Below are 21,307 nucleotides of genomic sequence, written 5' to 3'. Positions count from 1 at the left end.
GCCCGACTTTGCTTAAAGGTGACCCCACATATGCCAACTTAACACAGGCTTTAGAAGGGAACACAGCTCTTCCATCATAAAAAGAGAGGAGTGCCAGCAGAGATGGTACAGCGGTGTGGTTTTGTGCCTTTGCATGCAGCCAACCAGAATTCGATCCCCGGCACCCCAGTGGCCTCCTAAGCCCTCCCAGGAGTGGTCCCTGAGCACAGAGCAAGGAGTAAGTCTTAAGCACGGCCCCTACAACAAGAAAAAGGAAAGGAAAGAAAAACCTACTTTAAAACTTGACCTTGCAACCTTGCACTGAAATTCATTCCCAGAAAATATTTGGAAAGCGAATTCATGATCCACTAAATTAGCAAGGCAACATCTGAGACAGCCCCACAGTGCTCCAAGCTCCAGCCCTGTCTTGTCTCTTACCCCACAGGCTAATAGGTAGAGCAAACACACAGGACACTAGTTGACGTTCCCAATCCTACAGTTAGTCTTTGGGGAAGGGCTGGCAGTTCAGGGGGCGGGGGTGTTGACCATACCATGTGGTGCTTAGGGTTTACTCCTGGCTTTGAGCTCATTCCTGTGGGGGCTTCGGGGAGAATATGAGATGCTGGGAATCGAACCCGGGTCAGCCACATGCAAGACGAGTGCCCTACCCACTGTCCTGTCTCCCCGGCCTCTAAAGTTAGTGTTTTAAAAGCCTTTAAGTATTTGGCAGAGGTGATTAAAGCAGACCAGTGTTGCCATCCAGCAGTGTGGGTCACTGGGAGTGAGTGGTCGATTCGGCACCATCAAAGACTGAAAGGTCGCAGATGTGGTGCCAACTCCAGGATGATGGTGCAGTGGACGCGGGCCAATGGCTGATGGTCAGTTGACAGTTTACTGAGGGAAAGCATGATTGTCTAGAGGGAAGCAGAGTGGAGGACCACGGTTGCCTGGCTGCATGTAGCTTCAGGGATGCAGACTCCCAGCTACTCTAAACAAAAAGTATTCTTCTGAAAGATTTCCAAAGGCAACTCACGTCCCCAGGCTGTGGGCTCTGGTTATCCTGTGCGCAAGTCCAGCCATTGGCAAATGACTGATCCATAATCCATCTCTACTGTTCTCTGGGAAACAGGGGTGCCTTGGCATCAGCCTTCGTCTGAACTCAGTGTCCAAAGTTGTTGCCTCTAGGAACTCTGGACTGTTCTCACCGGTCACCCAACCCAGGTGGCTTGGGAGCTGTGCCAGCAGGAACTCCAACAACCAGAATGTTCCACCCCAGTACATGTCTTTTTGGCCTATTCTTCACGTCAGGCAGATCATGTCTGTGAAGGAGCAGACACAGAGGAGACGCTATACACAGCCCAGCAGAGGCGACCCTCTCCCAGGAGAAAGGGAGATTAAGGGAGTCTCCCTCTAACCCATGTATGTAGGACCCGTGGCTGAGATCTCCAAGCCTGCTTGGATCTGGACTGGGCCTCCTCCACCCAGCTCCCCAGTTTTCCAGTAGCTTGGGACTCAATGCACAAACTGTAATCTCATCAACGGCCAAGATCCAGAGACTATAAAGCTCTTGGAAGAGAGTGACGCAGTTTTTCCTGGAGCACATGGCCCCGACCTGATACTCTAGCCCACTGGTATACCTCAAGCAGCACATGTGTTTGGTTTTAACATTCTTGCTTGTATTCTCTTATATACAGGCTTAAAGGGCCCCAGAATGAAATCAACAACCTCCGCACTCTTCCCTCTTATTGTGGTGGGAAGATGCTTGCTGGTTGGGAGGGTGTTTGAATATTATCTGTAATGAACTACTGTGAACGTACTTTATGAAAATAAAATGTATAAAAATTGCAAAAAAAAAGTGGGGGCAGGGGCTGGAGCCATAGCACAGTGGGTAAGGCGTTTGCCTTGCATGCAGCCGACCCGAGTTCAATTCCCAGCATCCCATATGGTCCCCTGAGCACCGCCAGGACTAATTCCTGAGTGCAGAGCCAGGAAGAACCCCTGAGCATTGCCAGGTGTGACCCAAAAAGAAAAAAAAAGCAAAAAAAAAGTGGGGGCAGTCTTCCTCTGCTTAGAAGCAGAAGAATGGCCAGGTGTCAAACACTCAGAAGCGGAAATGGCACCTGCCATTGGCTCTGCTTTCCCGATCACCTCTGGGACTGGCTCTCCCAGCACCAACACCCCCTTCCATATGCAAAGTGATGAACTTGGCCATTTCACGAGGTGACCCAGGTCTCCGGGTCCAGGCCATGTGGACAGCAGGACTCGTTATGAAACTTCTGTTCGCTTTCCTCCTGCAAACCTGTCATTGGTTGTCATATAGTCCACGCCAAGAAGTTTCCAGGCTAGAGGAAAAGTATTCTTCAGCTGCCTACACAGCTCAGGGCGGCTTGCAGAGCTGGAAGAACCAGCACTCAGCCTGGCGACAAGGACTAAGCCACCACATGAAGGAGGCACAGGCCACCGAGCAGAATAGCACAGGCCGTGGTACAGAGCCTGGCTCAGTTTCCGGAAGGAGCCTTTTTTTTTTTTTCAAGGATTCCAGTTTGAAGTCGAGGGCACTGGTGCTGGGCAATGTGCCCTGTGGAAGGATGGGTGCTGAAACACTGTATGGCTGAAATCCAATCATGGACAGCTTTGTAAGTCTCTATCTCACAGCGGTCCAATTTTAAAAAAAGGATAAATAAAGTAAATAAAAGCTTCCAGTTTGCTTTAGAGTGCATTCTCTGAAGGGTGGGGTCTTGTTCTGAGTCCCTGTTCCACGCCAGCCTTGTTCTTTTTATGTTTTTGATCTAAATTTTCCTAAGTCTTTATGATATAGCTGAACACTTCATAAGCAAATGGACAGCGAAAGCTCCAGAAAGTTCAATAACTTATGTCCGGCTCTTCTTCCGGAAAGATAAAATAGGGAGCACCAGAAGGGAGTCCTCGACACAAGCTCTCTGCGGTCCCTCAGGCGGCATTACATATGAACTATATTAATTGAGGACCAAATGATGAATTTCTCTCTCACTTCGAATACATTGAACGTGGGCTAATTTGTCAGCCTGGATCCCCTCCCTGAGGCCATAACCATTTCCCTGGTCTAGGTGTTATTTCCCTCCTCCAGGAAGTGGCTTTGCATGATGTGGTTTGGGTCCTTCGGCCTAAGCCAGGCCACTGGGTGTCCTCACTTGGAGTTCTTGGGACTGCAATCATCTCTTCTCCTGAAAAATCACCCATTGAGTCGGGACCCCACCGATGGGTGGCTCGGGGGGTGTTAGGAGTCAGTGAATAATCACCAAAGACTCAAGGCGCGATTGATTCATTCATGTCCATCGCCTGGCCAGACCCGGCAGCATAGATCGCCTCATAAATACAGTGTTAAAAGCGTTCCAAGGTTCCAATGCCTTGTCCCTGCTATCTATAAGTGTCATTTTCTGAAACTGAATTAGTAGTTTTGTTCGTTTTATGAATGCTCAAGTGACTTAAAATGTAGATTCTTAAGAAAATGAAGGAATTTAAGACCATAATGCCCACAAGCGCCTCTCGTTAGGGAACTATTAGGAATCCCGCTTGGCCTTTACAAAATCTGAACATTATAAAGAAGAGAAAGTTGGCGTGGGAACCACAGGTGGGCAGAAGGCGGCTTAGCAGTGCGCCTGCTCGCTTTCACGTGCTTTGCAGGCAGAATTGATTTCAGTAATTATCGCAATTTTCCAGGCCCCGTGGCTTGTGGCTTATTTCTGCTTGCACAACCAGCTTTTCTTCTGATGTTCTTAAAACCACAGCTAGAACACGTCAAAAAACCCTGCCCCAGCTTCAAAGCAAGGTTGCCTAGAGACAGAAGCCAGTATCCCACCAGCATCACATGCTCTGAGGACATTTTCCATTGAACAGAAAATGAAAGTGGTTGGACGCCCCTCCCGGCCTGTGGGGAAAGTGGACGGCTGCTGCGGTCCAGGGGCCTGGAGCACGTGGACTCCATTATTGCAGCAACACCTTTGGAAGTGACATGAAAGCCAAGCACAGTCCGGGCTTGGAGGACGCACGGGACGCAGATGCCCAGTGCCCGGCTGGGGGCTTCCTGCGCCAGGCCCTTCACTGGCGCTCAGGCGTCTGAGCCCACCAGTGCTCTCCCGGGCATCTCCGCCTGCTGCCCGACACTGGCCCCAGCTGCACTTCCTGTGGGTCAGCACGAGTCTCGCGGCATGCTCGGAGCAGAGCAGCCCAAATTCCAGGCAGTGCATCAGCTCAGGAGACAGAACTCCCAGAGGCCGTTGGCTGTACCCCAAGTTCCAAAGCGGGGTGCACCCAAGGGGCTACATGGGATGGCATCAGGGTCCCCCAGGAGGCCCTGGGTCTTCTGGGGCTTCCCATGGAGGGAGTGGGGGGGCTTGGTCAGAGATGCAGGGGCTTTCTTGAGAAGGCCAGTGCCTGTCTTGGGGTGGAGGGCCAGGGAGAGGGACTCTGGGGTCAGCCTCTGTCTCTTTGCCGGTGCTCAGCTGCCCCTCAGAGAAGCAGTCAAATGCAGCTGCCAAAGCGTTAAACACAGAAGGCCTGGACTTAGGCTGAGAGGTTTTTGTCCAGGCGCCTGGTGGATGGATTATGCTAAACAGAGAAGCAAATACCCTGCCTTCGTAAGCTGCTATCTGAAGGGCCACACTCTCCAGAATGCTCTCCTCAGGCCCTGGTCAGATCCAGCTGTGGGATCCACAACGCCCCTCCCTTCTCCTCACCTTGTCCAGCCCTGACGCCCGAACATGCCTGGGTCTGACTGGGATGGGCCTGTGGCCGGTGCAGGGAGAGAGTTGGGTTGAGAGCGTCAGCTCGTCCCTGTGACAGGGTCAGGAAGAACTAGGGGCTGGGCTGGAGGGTGACTCGGGGCTCTGGGCTGGGAGCGGAGCGAGCAAGAGAGGGTCTCCCACTGGCGGTTGAGGAAGTGGCCCTCAGGGGCAGGCAGGGGCAGGGGCAAGGGCGTGGGGGCTGTTGGCCCGAGTCCTGCGGGGTCAACTCAGTTCCGGAGGCATGCAGATGCAGACTGGCTCTGTCCGGCTCGCCTTGGCCCAGTCTCCCGGGGTCCTGTGGGGCTGTGGGAGCTGGTGCCCTCGAGCGCCAGGCTGGTGCCCCCCTCATGCACTGCCAATTTCCCTCCTGCTGGACACTGAGCTTCTCAGTGAGCACGGACTGAAGGGGCTCTGGGCACTGCTCCTCAGCCCCTGGGGAACCATTGGACACACCTGCCGTCCGGCTCATGGACTTAATCTCACGGACTTGGGCCACACCAAGCCACAGAGCTGACTCCTGGCTCTGTGCTCTAGTCAGCTCAGCAGGGCTGACGGGCCCCTAAGCGGTGCTGGGGATCGAACCGAGGTCGGCCGCGTGCACAGCAGGTGCCTTCCCGGGGTCCTGGCTCTCCGTCCCGACTTCGGATCCATGTCTGACTGCATCCGACAGCCCAGGCCAGACACTGTGGGTCAGACGATGGTTCTCCCCGCAAGACACGCCACGCTGCTCGAATTTGTGGTCCCAGGAAGCACTCCAGGTGCAATGAGATGTGCAAACGGAGCCAAGGACCCAGCCCTGGATGGAGCCTGAGCCGGCATTTCCGGCCCACGCAGAGCCAGCAGCTCGGCTGCCAGGGGTGGGCGGGCATGGGAGGTGGGTCCTGCTCGGGGGGCTCCACGGCTGGCAGCGTCTCTTCCGCCCAGGCCTGACTGCCCAGCGCCCAGTGCCCGCTCAGCGCGGTGACCCACAGAGGCAGAGCCCGCCCAGAACGAGGTCCTGCCTCGTCTCCCGTCCCTCCTCCCCAAGCAGCACTGTCCTGCGAGGGGTCAGAGCACGAGTGAGGGTCCCTAGTGGATCCCAGTGCTGGTGTGCCCACACAGTCCAGCTGGACCCCCCGCCCCACCTTGTCTGAGCTCCACTCGCCATGGCCGGGCACTGCCGAGAGGGTGCGGCGACTGCCCCAGGCCACGGCTCGCGTGGGTCTGAGAAGGACGTCACTGTCTGTGCCTCCACGCAGAGCTCTGCACCCGGAGCAGAGCCAGGCTCTGGGAAGGAGGGGAATGGTGCCCGCACACCTCCGGAGCCACGGGGGCCACTCGGCCCTCCCAGCTCAGAGAGGATCCAGCCCAGGCCGTGCCCACGCCTGGGCCGCTGCGAATCTGCCCCCCGCGTGCAAGGACAGGGGCACAGGGCCGAGCCACAGCGGCCTGGTTTCTGCTGATGGGGAGTCACGGGCATAGGAGCCTCGGACCTCTGACACAGCACCCCCTCAGCACCAGCCCACAGCGGGGTGACGCTCTCCCAGGGAGAAACTGCCCTGCACCAGCTGCTTCCAGATCTGCTCAGCCACAGTGCTCGCCACAGTGCTCTCCGCAGTGCTCTCCCACAGTGCTCTCAATGGTGCTCTTCCAACAGTGCTCTCCCCATAGTGCTCTCTTCACAGTGCTCCCACAACAGTGCTCTCTAGGCTCAGGAGCCAAGGGGCTGCGGGCTTAGAAGAAAAGGGAGATCTTTCCAAGGACATGAAAGCTGTGACTTTATGCTTTGGTTTTGCTTTTAGGCCTGACTCAGAGCTTACTCCTGGCTCCATGCTCAGGGATCACTCCCAGCGGGACTCGGGAGACCATGTGGGTGCTGAGGCAGAGCTGGTCGGCCACGTGCCAGGCAAGAGCCTACCTGCCGCCCCATCGCTCCAGCTCTACCATCTCATTTCAAATAATCATTTAGCCTGCAACTAGTCACTCATGACAGTTATTTTTATAACAATGCCCTTTGCAGAAGAAAAGAAAGAAAACTCTATAAAGATACTCATACAAACTGAGCACAAAAGAAGCTCACGTGGACTTACGGCCTTAAAAACAATCGAAGCCGAGACATCGACCCACGCGGGCAGAGTCCGCATCCGGGCCAGGGAGCGGCTGCCTGGCTGGGGCGTGGGAGGCCCTGGGCTGCCCCTCCCACCCTCAGGACCACCCCCCAACCCCCCCGCAGCACAGTGCTAATGCCCCCTGAGCAGGTCCACTGCCCAAACCTGTGTGATTTTAAGTATTCCAAATCTTTCTTCCATGGTCTCAAAATATATTTTCTTTCTCATTCTCGCACTGGGCCGGAACCACAGCATAACAGGTCGGGTATTTGCCTTGCATGTGGCCGACCCGGGTTTGATTCCTCTGCCCCTCTCAGAGAGCCCGGCAAGCTACCGAGAGTATCCCGCCCGCATGGCAGAGCCTGGCAAGCTCCCCGTGGTGTATTCAATACGCCAAACACAGTAACAACAAGCCTCACAATGGAGACGTTCCTGGGCCCGCTCGAGCCAATCCGTGAACAACGGGAGGACAGTGCAGTGCAGAGCTATTCTCACACTCACTTTCTGGAAAGGGTTCAGCCATTTGCAGAAAATAGAATCAAAGGGGCCAGAGGAGAAGGTGATCCCGAGTCCACCAGGAGTCTGAGTCTGACCACATAAAAAAGGAAGAAATGGAATTTAAGACATTAACTTCTTAAGAAATCATGAGGAGAAAGTGTGGACAAGTGTTTGCCAAGAGTGGAGTGAAAAGTGTCTGCTTCACGGGGCAGGAGTAAGGAAGTGGACGGCACTTAACTGGGCCTTTGGGGATGTCAAAGTCAAATGGAAATGTTAGTATCGCAGGCTCTCTCGGGCCCCAAAATACGCACACGATCAGCCTTTTTCAGGAAGATTGCTTCAGGAGTAAAAGAAGAATTACTTGAAAACATATAATACATCGTGTTGCTACAAATAAAACTTTAAAAAATGAGATAACTGATGTTCTTTTGATTTTACTTTGACCCAATGAATATTTCATTGCTCAACACTTATTATTTGATTTGAATCATTCACTAGAGCATGATGGGGTCATTGCTAGTTTGAAGATTTTCCTGTCAATAGCAGAGAAGCAGAGCAGTTATGCTTCAAGTCATCACTTTTTCCAGCCTTACCTTTTCTCCTAAGATGGTCACTCAAAACCAATTTCCATCCCAGCGGGAAACCAAGCTCCAAGACAGTCTTAATTACCAGGAGCACAGCTGGGTTTCCCCCTGTGGCCCTGGAACCCTCGGTGCCATTAACCTTATGCTGCGCGCTGAAGGGCCAGGTCGGCAGCGGCTTCTTCGAAGACCCGACAGCGCTGGGCTGTAGGTGGAGTCGGCGTCACATGCCATGTCAGAGATCTGGGTTCCAGCCATTGACGTCAGGACGCTGCCTGGAACAGGGAGGGAGCAGACCAGTTTGGACTCGGTTATATTTTGGACACGTGCTCGAGATCCAAGTGGCAAAGTCAAGAGTCTTGGCACCTGGATTTCAAAGCAGTGACACTGGCCGAAGACAGAGACTGGGCTTTTCTTCCCAGAGAACTGGTGGAATCAGAGGCAGATCTGGGAGGCAGAGAACGCTGGCGCCAAGACATCTAGAGTTTGGGGACAGAAGGGACCCAGGACAGAGGAGCCAGCGAAGGGGCTGGACTGTTTGGAGGGAAGCCAAGGGCAATGCGACACTCCAGCGGAGGGAACTTCTGGAGCACCAAGAGGAGGGTGAAGTGGCCACCCAGCGGGGTGGGAGGGATTCTGCAGGCAGCTGGGAGCAGAGTGAGAACAGAGACGGCAGGGGAGCTCGGGCATGGAGAAGCCTTTCTGGAAAGGGAAGTGGACACACAGTGTGTCTCATGAGGGTCTGGCCAGTTCCCAGGCAAGGACATGGCTGACCTTGGTGAGTAGGTACAGCCCCAGAGCAGAGGGCAGCGCAGGCCTGGGTGGGAAAGGGGAGCGGGGGAGGCTGTGTGTCGGAGATGGAAAGACGGTTCCAGAAGGGACGGTGGGGAGTGTATCTACACTTGCCGCTCTGGGGTCACGGTGAGGGCAAAAGCCACAGGAGAAGGACCAGGAAAGTCTCTTCTGGTGGATTCGGAGGCAGGAGGAAAGCCAGACAGGGCTTGGGACTGTGGGAGGAGTGAGGATTTGGGGCCGGCCGGGGAGTCCTGGAGCAGCGAATGGTCCTGAAAGAGAACAGGACGAGACCTGTGATCTGCTCACTTCACGCCAGCCGCGGGCAGGGGAAGGGGTCAAGCATTGGGACAGCAGAGCCATGGCAAGCTGGTGACCGGCTGGGTAAGGAGGGCACAGGGCTGCAGGTAAGTGGGTCCCAGAGCCACCGTGACCCCAACAGCAGAGTCAGTCTGGGGACCGGAGGGAAGGTTTGACGTGGGAGCCCCGCGCTAAGAGGATGACAGTGACAGTGCTGGAGGAAGCAGACCGGGGACAGACCCGACCTGAGGACATGGGCCCCAGCCTCAGGAGCAGGAGGCCGGGGGCAGGTAAGAATGGAACCCTGGGTTGCAGGTTTGAAAAGAATCTTGAATCATGCTACAGCGTGTCTTTTGGGAAAGTGCCATTAACCATGCTTCTTCTAAACTGAAAATATTTAAGAAACTCACAAGGTTGGTTTTTTTTTTTTGTTTTTGCTTTATTTTTTTTAAGAATCCTTGTAGTGATATACAAAGTCCTTAGAATTATACCTGGAACAAATCAAGTAGATTCCAGTGCATACTAAAGGTGTGTTAGAACCATTCCTGCTCAGTTCAAGAAATATCCAACTAAATCGCCGCCATTCCCTGATGTTTTCATTTGTAGCATTTAGGTGCTTTACGAATTTCCTCTGTGCTAAGTAAGAGTGCAGATTCTTATAGGCTGAGCTTCCTTGGCAACAAAAGGTTCTGGAGATTTCCAGCTGTTGAGTTACTCAGAAGGCAAGATTCATTCAGCATTCCCAAAACTTTAAAAAAAAATGTTTTTATGTTTCTGTATATGCATGTGTATTAGCTGTGTGTACAAGCTTTACCATACTGACCGTCAGCATGCTTAAGAATTGTGTTTTGTGCTACATCTGGCCATGCTTAGGGCTTACTCCTGACTTTGCACTCAGAGATCACTCCTAGCAGTGCTTGGGATATTGGGATACATATTGGGATACAGGGATTGAACCCATATCAGTCACAGGCAAAGCAAATGCCCTCCCCACTATACTACTGCTCCGGCCCCCTCTTAAGAATTGTAGTTGCAGGAAACATTCGAATTATCCTATAGTATTGACTCAGAGCAAGAGTGATGAGTGCTTTTGTGGTACTTTCATTTTCCAGTTTCGTTGAGAAATGATCTACGTACATCATTGTGAGTTTCAAGGGTCTAACAGAACCATTGGACACGCACGTGTGATAGGATTGACACAAAAAGATCAGCTAACATCAATCTTCCCAATAGAAAAGAAGGGAGGCTGGAGCAATAGCACAGTGGGTAGGGCGTTTGCCTTGCACGAGGCCAACCCGAGTTTGGTTTTCAGCATCCCATATGGTCCCCCAAGCACCATCAGGAATAATTCCTGAATGCAGAGCCAGGAGTCACCCCTGAGCATTGCCGAGTATGACCCCCCAAAAAATAAGCCAAATACTCATACATTTGGGGTTGTGTTCTTGTTCCATTGGTCTACCATTCTGCCTTTGTTCCAGTACCATGCTGTTTTAATTGTTACTGCTTTGTAGTAGAGTTTGAGGGTTGGGGAGGGTGATGTCTCCCATCATCTTTTCCCAAGAATTGTTTGTTTTCCCAAAAAACGTGGACGTTTGCTGTTCCAAATGAATTTTAGGAGTGCTTGAACCATTTCTTTGAAGAAGAGAGCAAGAAATGTGAAGTGGAGCAAGGAAAGCCTCTTTAACAAATGGTGCTGGCATAACTGGAAAACCACATGCAAAAAATGGGCTTAGACCTTGACTTAACACCATGCACAAAAGTCAGATCAAAATGGATGAAATACCTCAACATCAGACCAGAACCCATAAGGTACACTGAAGGCAAGGTCGTTCAAAACCCTCCACGATATTGAGGCTAACAGTATCTTCAAATATGACATGCCACTGATCAACCGAGTGGAAACAGAGATAAACAGATGGGACTATCTTAAACTAAGAAGCTTCTGCACCGAAAAAGATACAGTGACCAAAATTCAAAGATAATCTACAGAATCTTCTTCAGAACATGCGATAAAAGAGGTGTTGGAGGCGTCGGTGTCCTTGTCAACACTAACTTGGCCAAGAGCATTGATTCATTCGAATGCCTAACAACCCGAATCGGACATTTACATTTGAATAGATGTGGCTCACTGCTGGCAGTTTCTATCTTCGTTGTCTACGCACCAACATCTCATTATGATGAAAGAGAAATCGAGAAGTTCTACATGGAGCTGGAGAAGTTCTATAAAGAAGACCACACCTTCTACAAGATCATTGTGGGTGATTTTAATGCCAAGATAGGACCAAGAAGATCAGCTGAAGAACTTCACATTGGGACCCATGGCTTAGAATGGAACGAACAGGGTGAGAGACTGTCTGAGTTCATCATGTCGACCAAGACCATCCATGGTAACTCACAGTTCCAGAAGGCAGAATCTAAACGTTGGACATGGGAGTCTCCCGGTGGACGATTCCATAACGAAATAGACCACATCATATTCAATCGACGGTTTTGCCTGACCAATGTCGCTGTTGTCCCAAAATTCCGAATGGGATCGGACCACCGTCTCCTTCATGCAAAATTCTACTTCACAGAGCGGGGAGAAAGGGCTGCAAAGTTTAAAAAGAGAACTCCCAGAACGACCACCAACTGGGAGCTCTTTGGCACTATTGCGGCAACATGGGAAGATGCCATTGTTGACAACATTGACGAGGAATACGATCGACTGGTTCAGCACCTCCATGATTGTGCGAGGAATGCCAAGAGAGAGATAGCCACAAAAAAATGCCTGTCTTCGAAAACTATTGAGCTTATTCACCAACGTGGTTTGGCACATGCCTCAGGCAACTGCAAGCTAACGTCCGAGCTCGCAAAACAGTGCAGAGATGCGATCAAGGAAGACCTCAAAGAGAGAAGAGCAGAAGTGCTGGTAGATGCAGCAGAAGCTGGGAAAAGTATTCATAATGCCCGCCTGTCCTTCGCCAACTACAAGACCAAGATGACTGCCCTCCGACGTCCTGATGAATCCATCACATTCTCCAGAACGGCAATGGAGAAGATTATCCATGACTTCTACTCAAATCTCTTTGATAGCCATGTCCACTTGCCGACATACCAAATTCCACAGGATGGATATGTTTTTCCCAACATTCTCCCTTCCGAAATCCGACACGCCATTTCGTCAGTAAAGAAACTAACAGCACCCGGCCCAGACAAGGTCAGACCTGAACACCTGAAGAACCTGCCGTCAGTACTCATCAATACACTGGCTCGGCTCTTCACACGCTACCTGTCTGAATGCAGGGTTCCGTCCCAATGGAAAACTAGCAGGACCATACTACTGTTCAAGAAGGGAGACATCCATGACATTGGCAACTATCGCCCGATCTGCCTATTGTCTGTCATCTACAAGTTGTTCACTCGAGTCATCCTAAGTAAGATTGGCAGAACACTAGATGAAGGACAACCATGTGAGCAAGCCGAGTTCCACAAAGGATTCAGCACCATCGACCATATCCACATGATAACCAAGCTCATTGAGGTTTCTCGGGAGTTCAAGATGCCGCTCTGTTTAACGTTCATTGATTTAAAGAAGGTCTTTGATTCTGTTGAGACGGAAGTGGTCATTGAAGCCCTAGCCAATCAGGGCATTGAAGCCCAATACATCAAGATCCTCCGTGAGCTGTATTGCGGATTCACTACCAGGATCTCATCATTCTACAAAGAAGTAATCATTGATGTCAAGAGAGGGGTTCAGCAGGGTGATACCATTTCACCGAAACTTTTCAGTGCCACCCTTGAGTACATCATGCAACAACTGAAATGGGAAGGAATGGGAGTGAAGATAGATGGTCGGCAACTATACCACCTCCGCTTTGCTGATGACATTGTTTTAATAACACCAAACATCAGCCAAGCGGCACAAATGCTGGCCGACTTTGACCGTGAGTGTGGAAAGGTAGGACTACAGCTGAATCTTACGAAGACAATGTTTATGAGAAACAGCCTCGTTCCTGATGCCCCATTCGCTCTCAACGGAATGACCATCTCCGAATGCAACAGCTATGTGTACCTAGGTCGAGAAGTCAACATGACAAATGACCTGGCACCCGAGCTGCACAGGAGGAAGAGAGCGGCTTGGAACGCCTTCAAGAACGTCGAAGAAATAGCTAAGAGGACGAAGAACCTCCGGCTCCGGGCACATCTCTTTGATTCCACTGTTTTTCCTGCATTAACATATGCCTCAGAGACCTGGGCCCTATGTAAACAGGATGAGAATGCTATTCGGGTCTCCCAAAGAAGAATAGAAGGAGCTATGCTTGGAATATCACGTTTCACTCAAATGAGAGAACGAATCCGGAGTTCCGACATCCGTCTACAATCAAGAATCAGGGACGCTGTCTCATTTGCCAAGGTGTCGAAAATCAGATGGGCTGGTCACGTAATGAGATTTAAAGATGACCGCTGGACTAGAGCTGTTACTGACTGGATTCCACAGGATTCCAAAAGACCGCATGGCCGCCCACCTACCAGATGGTCAGACTTCTTCATCAAGATCATGAACGATTGGTTTGAGGCTCTTCATGTTCCCAGAGTGAACAGATGCCATTGGGCTATACTGGCATGCGACAGGGACGAATGGAGACGTTACTGGCACCCGCTCGAGCAAATCAATGACTAACGGGAAGTTAAGTGATTAAGTGATTAATCTACAGAATGGGAAAGGATATTCACCCAATACCCATTCAATAAAGAGTTGATATCATGGATATACAAAACACTGGTTGAACTCCACGAGAAGAAAACATTCAACCCCATTAAAAATGATGAAATGAAACAGAAACTTTGCCAAAGAAGAAATCTGAATGGCTAAAAAGCACATGAGAAAATGCTCTTCATCACTAATCATCAGGGAGATGCAGATCAAAACAACAATATGATATCATCACACCACAGAGACTGGCCCACATCCAAAAGAACAAAAGCAATGGGTGTTGGCGTGGATGTGGCGAGAAAGGTATTCGATCCTTCACTGCTGGTGGGAATGCCGACTGGTTCAACCCTTTTGGAAAACAGCATGGACGATTCTCAAAAAATTAGAAATTGAGCTCCCATTTGACCCAGCAATACCACTCCTGGGAATATATCCCAGAGAGGCAAAAAAGTACAGTCGAAATGACATCTGCATTTGTATGTTCATTGCTGCACTGTTCACAATAGCCCAAATCTGGAAAAAACCCAAGTGCCCAAGAATGGATGACTGGTTAAAAAAACTCTGGTACATTTACACAATGGAATACTATGCAGCTGTTAGAAAAGATGAAGTCATGAAATTTGCATACAAATGTTTCTACATGGAAAGTATCATGCTAAATAAAATGAGTCAGAAAGAGAGGGACAGACATAGAAAGACTGCTCTCATCTGGGGAATATAAAGTAACAGAATGGGAGACAAACACTCAAGAATAGCTGAGATAAGTACCAGGAGGTCTGTTCCACAGCTTGGAAGCTGACAGCACACGCTGGGGTAAAATGCAGCTCAGATAGAGAAGGGAACACCAAGTAAAGGGTGTTTGGAGGATTCGCTTGGAATGCGAGATGCGTGCTGAAAGTAGACTATAGACTGAACACGATGGCCACTCAATACCTCTATTGCAAACCACAACACCCTAAAGGAAAGAGAGAGCAAAAGGGAATGCCCTGCCACAGAGGCGGGGTGGGGTGGGGTAGGGGGGGATGGGGTAAGGGGTGGGAGGGCTACTGGGATCTTTGGCAGTGGAGAATGGGCACTGGTGAAGGGATGGGTACTCGATCATTGTATAACTGAAATCCAAGCACGAAAGTTTGTAAGTCTACAACTGTACCTCATGGTGTTTCACTAATAATAATCACGGTCACGGTCCTCCCGTTGTTCATCAATTTGCTCGAGTGGGCCCAGTAACATCTCCACCATGAGACTTGTTGTTACTGTGTTTGGCATATCGAATACGTCACGGGTAGCTTGCCGTGTGGGCAAGATAATAATAATAATATTAAAAAAGCCAAATATTAAAGAATAAAGTGAAACAGGAAAAGTGTCTCCTTGTAATGAGCACTGGGGGTGGAGTTCCGCAGCTCAAACACAAGGCCGGCCCGTGTGAACTGCACACTCCTGCCCAGTGCCCTGACCGCTGGCCCCTGGGCCCTTGGGCCACCTTCCTTCCCTCCTGCCCTTCCTGTCCTCCTGTGACCACATTCTCATCTCCTGGTTTGTTTGCTTCTTTCCCAGATCCCGCAGTCTGTGCCTCTGACCGCCCGTGAGCTCAGCACATTCCCGCATACCCTCGGCAGCCGGGGTGGGGGTAGGAGCCTTAGCCTGAGGCTGAACCTCACTGCAGGTGTGTCCCCGCCTCACCCCGCTAGAAGGCCAGTGATAGGCCTTCTAGCTATCACTGGCCTTCCATCTGTGCAGCATTCTCTCGGACCTGAAGGAATAACACGGTGTCTGAATCTGCATTTCCCTAAACATTGAAACTCTTCTCATCTACCTATTGAATGTAGGTAGATTTGTCTTCCTTTGGGGGGGGGGGGGGCTGAGGGGGTGTGAAGGAGTAAAATAGTTCTACTTGGAGAAATATGAGGAGAGAGACAGACAGAGACAGAGATAGAGAGACACACATCGTGTGAGATAGGCAGCTCCACATGCAAGGGACAGCAGGCTTCAGTGGTCGGATGAGAGGTCAACAGTGCGTGCATGTGAGGTCCAGATTGGGGGTGGGGTGGGGGCTCCCAGGATGAGAAATGCACGTGGATGCTGCTTTCCTACTAAGTTTGTTTGCTTCTGAGGTCAGAAACAGCAGTGCTAGGTCTTAGTCCTGGCTCTGCACTCAGGACCATTCCTGGAAGGACTCGAGGGAACATCTGGACGAGGCAGGGATGGAGCCCAGGTTGGCCGTGAGTACGGCGAGAGCCTTCCCTGCTGCCCCATCTCTGGTCCCGATGCCGTTGTCTGTTTTCTTTGATTAGAGCAATCTCTATTTGGATCCTTTGCCACTTTAAAACAGGTGATTGGCATTTTAGATTAAAGGCTTATTTATGACAGCTTAATCCATGATTTATAGTCATTTATTAATAAGGTTCATCATAAACATAGTCATTCATAAAATTCTATTATAAAATTGTGAAAATTATGTGCAACATCTGTGCAATGGTTGTATTTGAATGGGAGGCTTATTGAAAATACTTACTTCATTATGTAGTTTCCCAATTTTCACCTTCTCTGGTAGAAAAAGTTTTGATTTATGAGGAGAAACAGACTGGACCATTCTGAAGGCCAGCGGCCTCCCTACCGCACGCCTGCCCCTCACAGACACCGGCTCAGACCTTGGGCTCTTATTGGGCACCATTCAGTGTTCAGGCACCCTGGAAAGAGAGGGCACCTTGGGCCTGGAGGCCCAGCAGGGGAATCTCACTGAAATTGAAACGTCAGAGTTAAACCAGGGAGGCCCTTAGGGAAACTCGCGCCCTTCTCAGATGAGGGGCGCTGGGCTCAGAGCTGCCCGGCATGGGCAGTGGCCCTGCAGTCTCTGGGTGAGTGCCAGGAGAGACTCCCCGGGAGACAGGCTTCCCCACACTATCACTGACTGACCAGCAAGTCTCAGCAATGCCAGTGCCCTGTGTGGCCTGTCCCTGCTCCCTGACCCAGCAGCCTCGGTATCCCCCCCAGGTGCACAGGAGCAAATGGGGTGGGGCAGGGCTTCAGCGGGAGTGCTCGGCACAGGGCTGGCCCAGGAGAGCATCCCCGATACTCAGTGTCATGCTCACACTCCTGACTGATGCAGGAGCTGCTGCCCGACGGCCAGAAGACCTGGGGCGACAAGCAGAGTCCGAGTCTAACCCAACTGCGCGGCCGTGCCCCGTGAGGTGTGACTCCAGGCCACCTCTCCGAAGCTGCGATGCAGAGACAAAAGCAGCTCCTCACGGGTTGCTAAATCATATGACAGACTTTCCTACAAAACAACTAACGTGGACATCATGGACATCGGCAGGCAGCGGGCACTTGACGGACGCCAGCCCTGGTTACCATCATCTCCTCACCGTTACTCACGCTCCTGAGTTAACAGAAATACATGTAATTTATTGCCTCTAATTTCCGTGATACCATCAGAGGGTAGGTAGAAGAATTTTGGAACTCGAGAAACGAAGGTGTGTTTGGCACATCCTTTACCTGCCTGATGAAAGACTTCCTGCTGTGGCAGTGATTGATTTCTTGGTCCTGGGAGGCCAGGCGGGGGGAGGCCAGGCTGAGCACACAGTAGTAAGGACGGCACATGGCAAACCCCAAACCCACGCTGGCGAGGACAAAAGGGATGACAGGAGACAGCAGCGCACTGCGGTCATGGGACGAAAGTGCTTGTCACCAAAGAGAAGGCCAAAAGGGAAGGGACAACAGCGGGAGTTGACAACGTCAGCTCTTTGGCTGGGCTTCTCCCTTCTACAGACACTGAGTTTTCAGAGCAGATACATAATTCACGAGCATCTGGAATTCTCAGAGGCCTCAATTACTAATGACTGGTGTGACAATGACTGGTTTTCTTAAATAGACACTCAGGTAATCTGAATATATAACATGCCTTTCTTCCTTTTTGGAGGAGGCCACACCCAGTGGCGCTTGGGCTACTCCTGGCAGGCCTCTGGGAGAATATGAACACCAGAGTGACCAGAGACCAGCCCTGAGCCCCCAACCCACTGTACCATTATTCTGACTCCTCTTTTCTTCTTAAAACTTAAGGTAGAAGAAAATAGACCTGAGATGAACTTCAGCTCTAATCTCCCAGAATCCCTTCTCATTACTATACCAGTTGTTTCATGGCAATATGAAAGCTTTCATTTCAGCATTGAGTGGTACGTGTATTTCTTAATTACTCAAAAGCTAAATAGAAAAGGATATATTTAGATGTCCCTGATAGTATTTCTTATAACTCCTAATACTGAAAGGGAGATTTCAGAAATGTCTACATTTTTCAGAAAGAAGAAATTATTCTTTTAAGAGACTACGTAACTTTTTAATATGTTCTGGAAAACTAAATAGTCAATAGGTTCCTGTTTAGAAAATTTAATAGAGACATCCTGTCGAGGATGTTATGTTAGTGAGCCTCAATACCCTTCTGTAATTTTTCCTAAAGTGGCAGGACTTCATACCCACTGTCACTGTCACTGTCATACCCACAAAAAAAAAAAAAGAAAATTTATCTTCAAAAGAAAGACAGAACAGCATCATTTCCAACACAGAAAGAGGTGTCATGGTTCCCTAACTTCAAACCATGTGATAAAGATGCAGTAATAAAGGCACTATGGTTGGGGCCAGAAAGATCATACCGAGGGTGGGTGCCTGCCTTGCATGCAGCTGCCTAGGCTCAATCCCCAGCAGCCTGTATAGTCCCTTGAGCCTTCCAGGAATGATCCCTGAATGCAGAGCTAAGAATAAACCCCGAATGCCACCTGCTGTGCCTACACACACACACACACACACACACACACACACACACACACCAAACAAAGACAACAACAAAATAGAACAGTATGATATTAGAATCCAAACAGATACACTGATCAAAGGAACAAAATTAGAAGTCTCAGCAATTAACTCATACACATAGAGAGGGCTGGAGCGATAGCACAGCGGTAGGGCGTTTGCCTTGCATGCAGCCAACATGGCTGACTCGAGTTCAATTCCTCCACCCCTCTCGGAGAGCCCAGCAAGCTACCGAGACCATCTCGCCCGCACGGCAGAGCCTGGCAAGCTACCCGTGGCGTACTCGATATGCCAAACACAGTAACAACAAGTCTCATGATGGAGATGTTACTGGGCCCACTCGAGCAAATCGATGAACAATGGGAGGACCGTGACCATGTCCGTGACATAGAGAGAACTAATCATAAGAGAAAGGAGCAAAGAGCATACACTGGAGAGAAGAATTCTCAATAAATGGTGCTGGGGAAATGAAGCTACATGCAGTAGAATGAAGCAACCTCTATCTTATACCGTACACAGTAATTAACTCAAGAGAGATGACAGACTTGTGATGTGTGACCCACATGATGGAAGCAGCTGACACAGATGGCAAACTCACTGACACTAGTCTCAGTGTTGCCCTTGGTATTCAACTCCAACAGTAAGAGGAAAGAACGGATCGTGAACAGATGGCTCTTCGTCAACTTCACAGCTCTGCACGGTGAAGGGAGACCAGTTTCACCTGAGAAGGTGGCCCAGGAAGAGAAAACTCTCACAAATATGTTAGAGCAGGAGTCAGTGCCCAGTACTCAAACATACAACCCAGCACAAAAACAGGCAACCTTATTCCCAAATAGGATCTCACAAGGCACTTCACCAAAAAGACACACAGGAGGCTCTCTCTCTCTCTCTCTCTCTCTCTCTCTCTCTGTCTCTCTCTCTCTCTCTCTCTCTCTCTCTCTCTCTCTCACACACACACACACACACACACACACAAGGTTCTACATCACTCCCCATCAAGGAAATGCAAGTCACAGCCACATTCAGATTTTTCTCTCACGCTTTAACCAGTGACAATCAGAAAGTCAGGAAAGAGAGCCGTGCCAAGAGAGCGAGAGGGTGGGCAGGAAACCATGTGGGAATCTGTGCAGACGTGATGGAAAAGGGGATGAGGTTCCTTGAACCATTAGCAATAAAGCCAGCGGAAGATCTAATAACCCCACTCCTGGGCATTCACCCAAAGAATAGGGAATACCTGTTGGAACACACCCATGCACTCTGCCCTCACTGCAGCACTGTTTACAACAGGCCAGATTTAGAAATAACCCAGGAACCCACAGCTGATGCATAAAAAAAAAAAGAGGCGGCCTGAGGGAACGTTCTCAGATGCTGAAGGAATAAACAAGGAGAGCCTGCCGCCTGCATCCAGGGCCGGGCCAGGAGGAGGGTAAATCAGGTCAGATGGAAGAAAACAAAGAAAACAAAGAAATCATTCCCTCCCTGGTGGAGTTTAAAGAAATGAAGCATTTGAACAAAGCAGAAATAAAAACGAAGCCTTAGACTCTGATCATGGAAAGGGGGTTACGGGAGGAGAAGAGGTGGAGGGGAACAGGAAGAGGGCGGGCTGGTGTCGGGTGGCAGGACATTTGTCCTGGCGATAACACAGTTGCAGAGGCGAGAAACCCTACACGCACTCTACAGTGCTGCAGACCAGTCACCTCCAAAGGAACCGTGCCAGGCTGGGGACGGGAGCCCGAGAACCATCTCAGTGTGACTGCGGGGAACGGGGCCCAATGCCTGAGATGCTTCCCACTGCACCCTGACCAGTACGGCCTTCCCTCCGGCTGCCCCTGACACCGAGTCTCCCGTGGTCTCACCACAGTCTCGCCTCTCCACACAGTGAGTAGTTCCTCCTCCCGAAGATTGGAAGGACTTGGACTGCCTCACAGACCAATAAGCCACTCATAAGGACAAATTCCCTGGACACTGCCCATCTCAGCTCTCCACTGTCCCTCGCGTGGCACTGGGTGAACTCCACTCCCTGGGACTGACATGGGCCAGACAGTGAGGACCACGCGTGGCCACCCTCTGACGTCATCTGGAGGGAGACGTCTTTCTGCCGTGTGACAGCAGGAGCAAATCACATTCCCTGAGTTACTGGCTCTGAGCCCTCCTCACTGCCGTAGGAAACGCATTTGGCACAACTCGTATTGTTTTGTTCTGTCTCCCTCCTTGCCTCGATAGCTTCCTAATACAAGAAGGAAGAACATCGCTTCCTTCCTGGAACAATTTTGCAAATTACATAAAAGGGAGGCTCTGGAACAAAGGAGAGAAACTCCTCATGGGCCAGGACGGCCCCATAACGTCCCTGTGTCTACCCGCAGTGCTGGGGACAGACTGGGAAGAAAGCAGGTAGTGTCCATCTCCAAGGATTTGTCTTTGCGGGCCGAGAGGCAGCACAACAGGGAGGGCACCTGACTCGCACGCAGACAGCCCAGGTTCTATCCCTGGCATCACACACACACACACACACACCCTCGGCCCCCACCAGGACTGGTACCTAAGCACTGCTGGGTGTGGCCCAAGATTGAGAGAGAGAGAGAGAGGAGAGAGAGAGAGGAGAGAGAGAGGGAGAGAGAGGGAGGGAGAGGAAGGGAGAGAGAGAGAGGGAGGGAGGGGTCAAGAGTTAGTTGTCTTCTGAATTATTGAATCAATTTGGATGACAGATGTCTGGTAGCAAATGTCTGAGTGGTTCTGAAACTAATGGTGACAGGCTAAGAGCTGCCGCAGCCATTTACCATGGGTGAGTTAAGGACAGTCCCTGCCAGTGCAGTG

The 21,307-nt window shown here is 50.7% G+C and overlaps 1 protein-coding gene across 1 annotated transcript in view; it reads left to right on the top strand.

The window, feature by feature from the left end:
- The window catches only part of LOC130038751 (histone H3.1-like), a 159,724-nt gene that overhangs the window by 137,821 nt on the left and 596 nt on the right, over window positions 1-21,307 (top strand). The gene's annotated exons all lie outside the window — the stretch shown is intronic.

The sequence above is a fragment of the Sorex fumeus genome, unplaced genomic scaffold (assembly GCF_029834395.1).
Source record: "Sorex fumeus unplaced genomic scaffold, SorFum_2.1 ptg000079l, whole genome shotgun sequence".
NCBI lineage: Eukaryota > Metazoa > Chordata > Mammalia > Eulipotyphla > Soricidae > Sorex > Sorex fumeus.
This window is presented reverse-complemented; position numbering and strand designations above follow the sequence as displayed.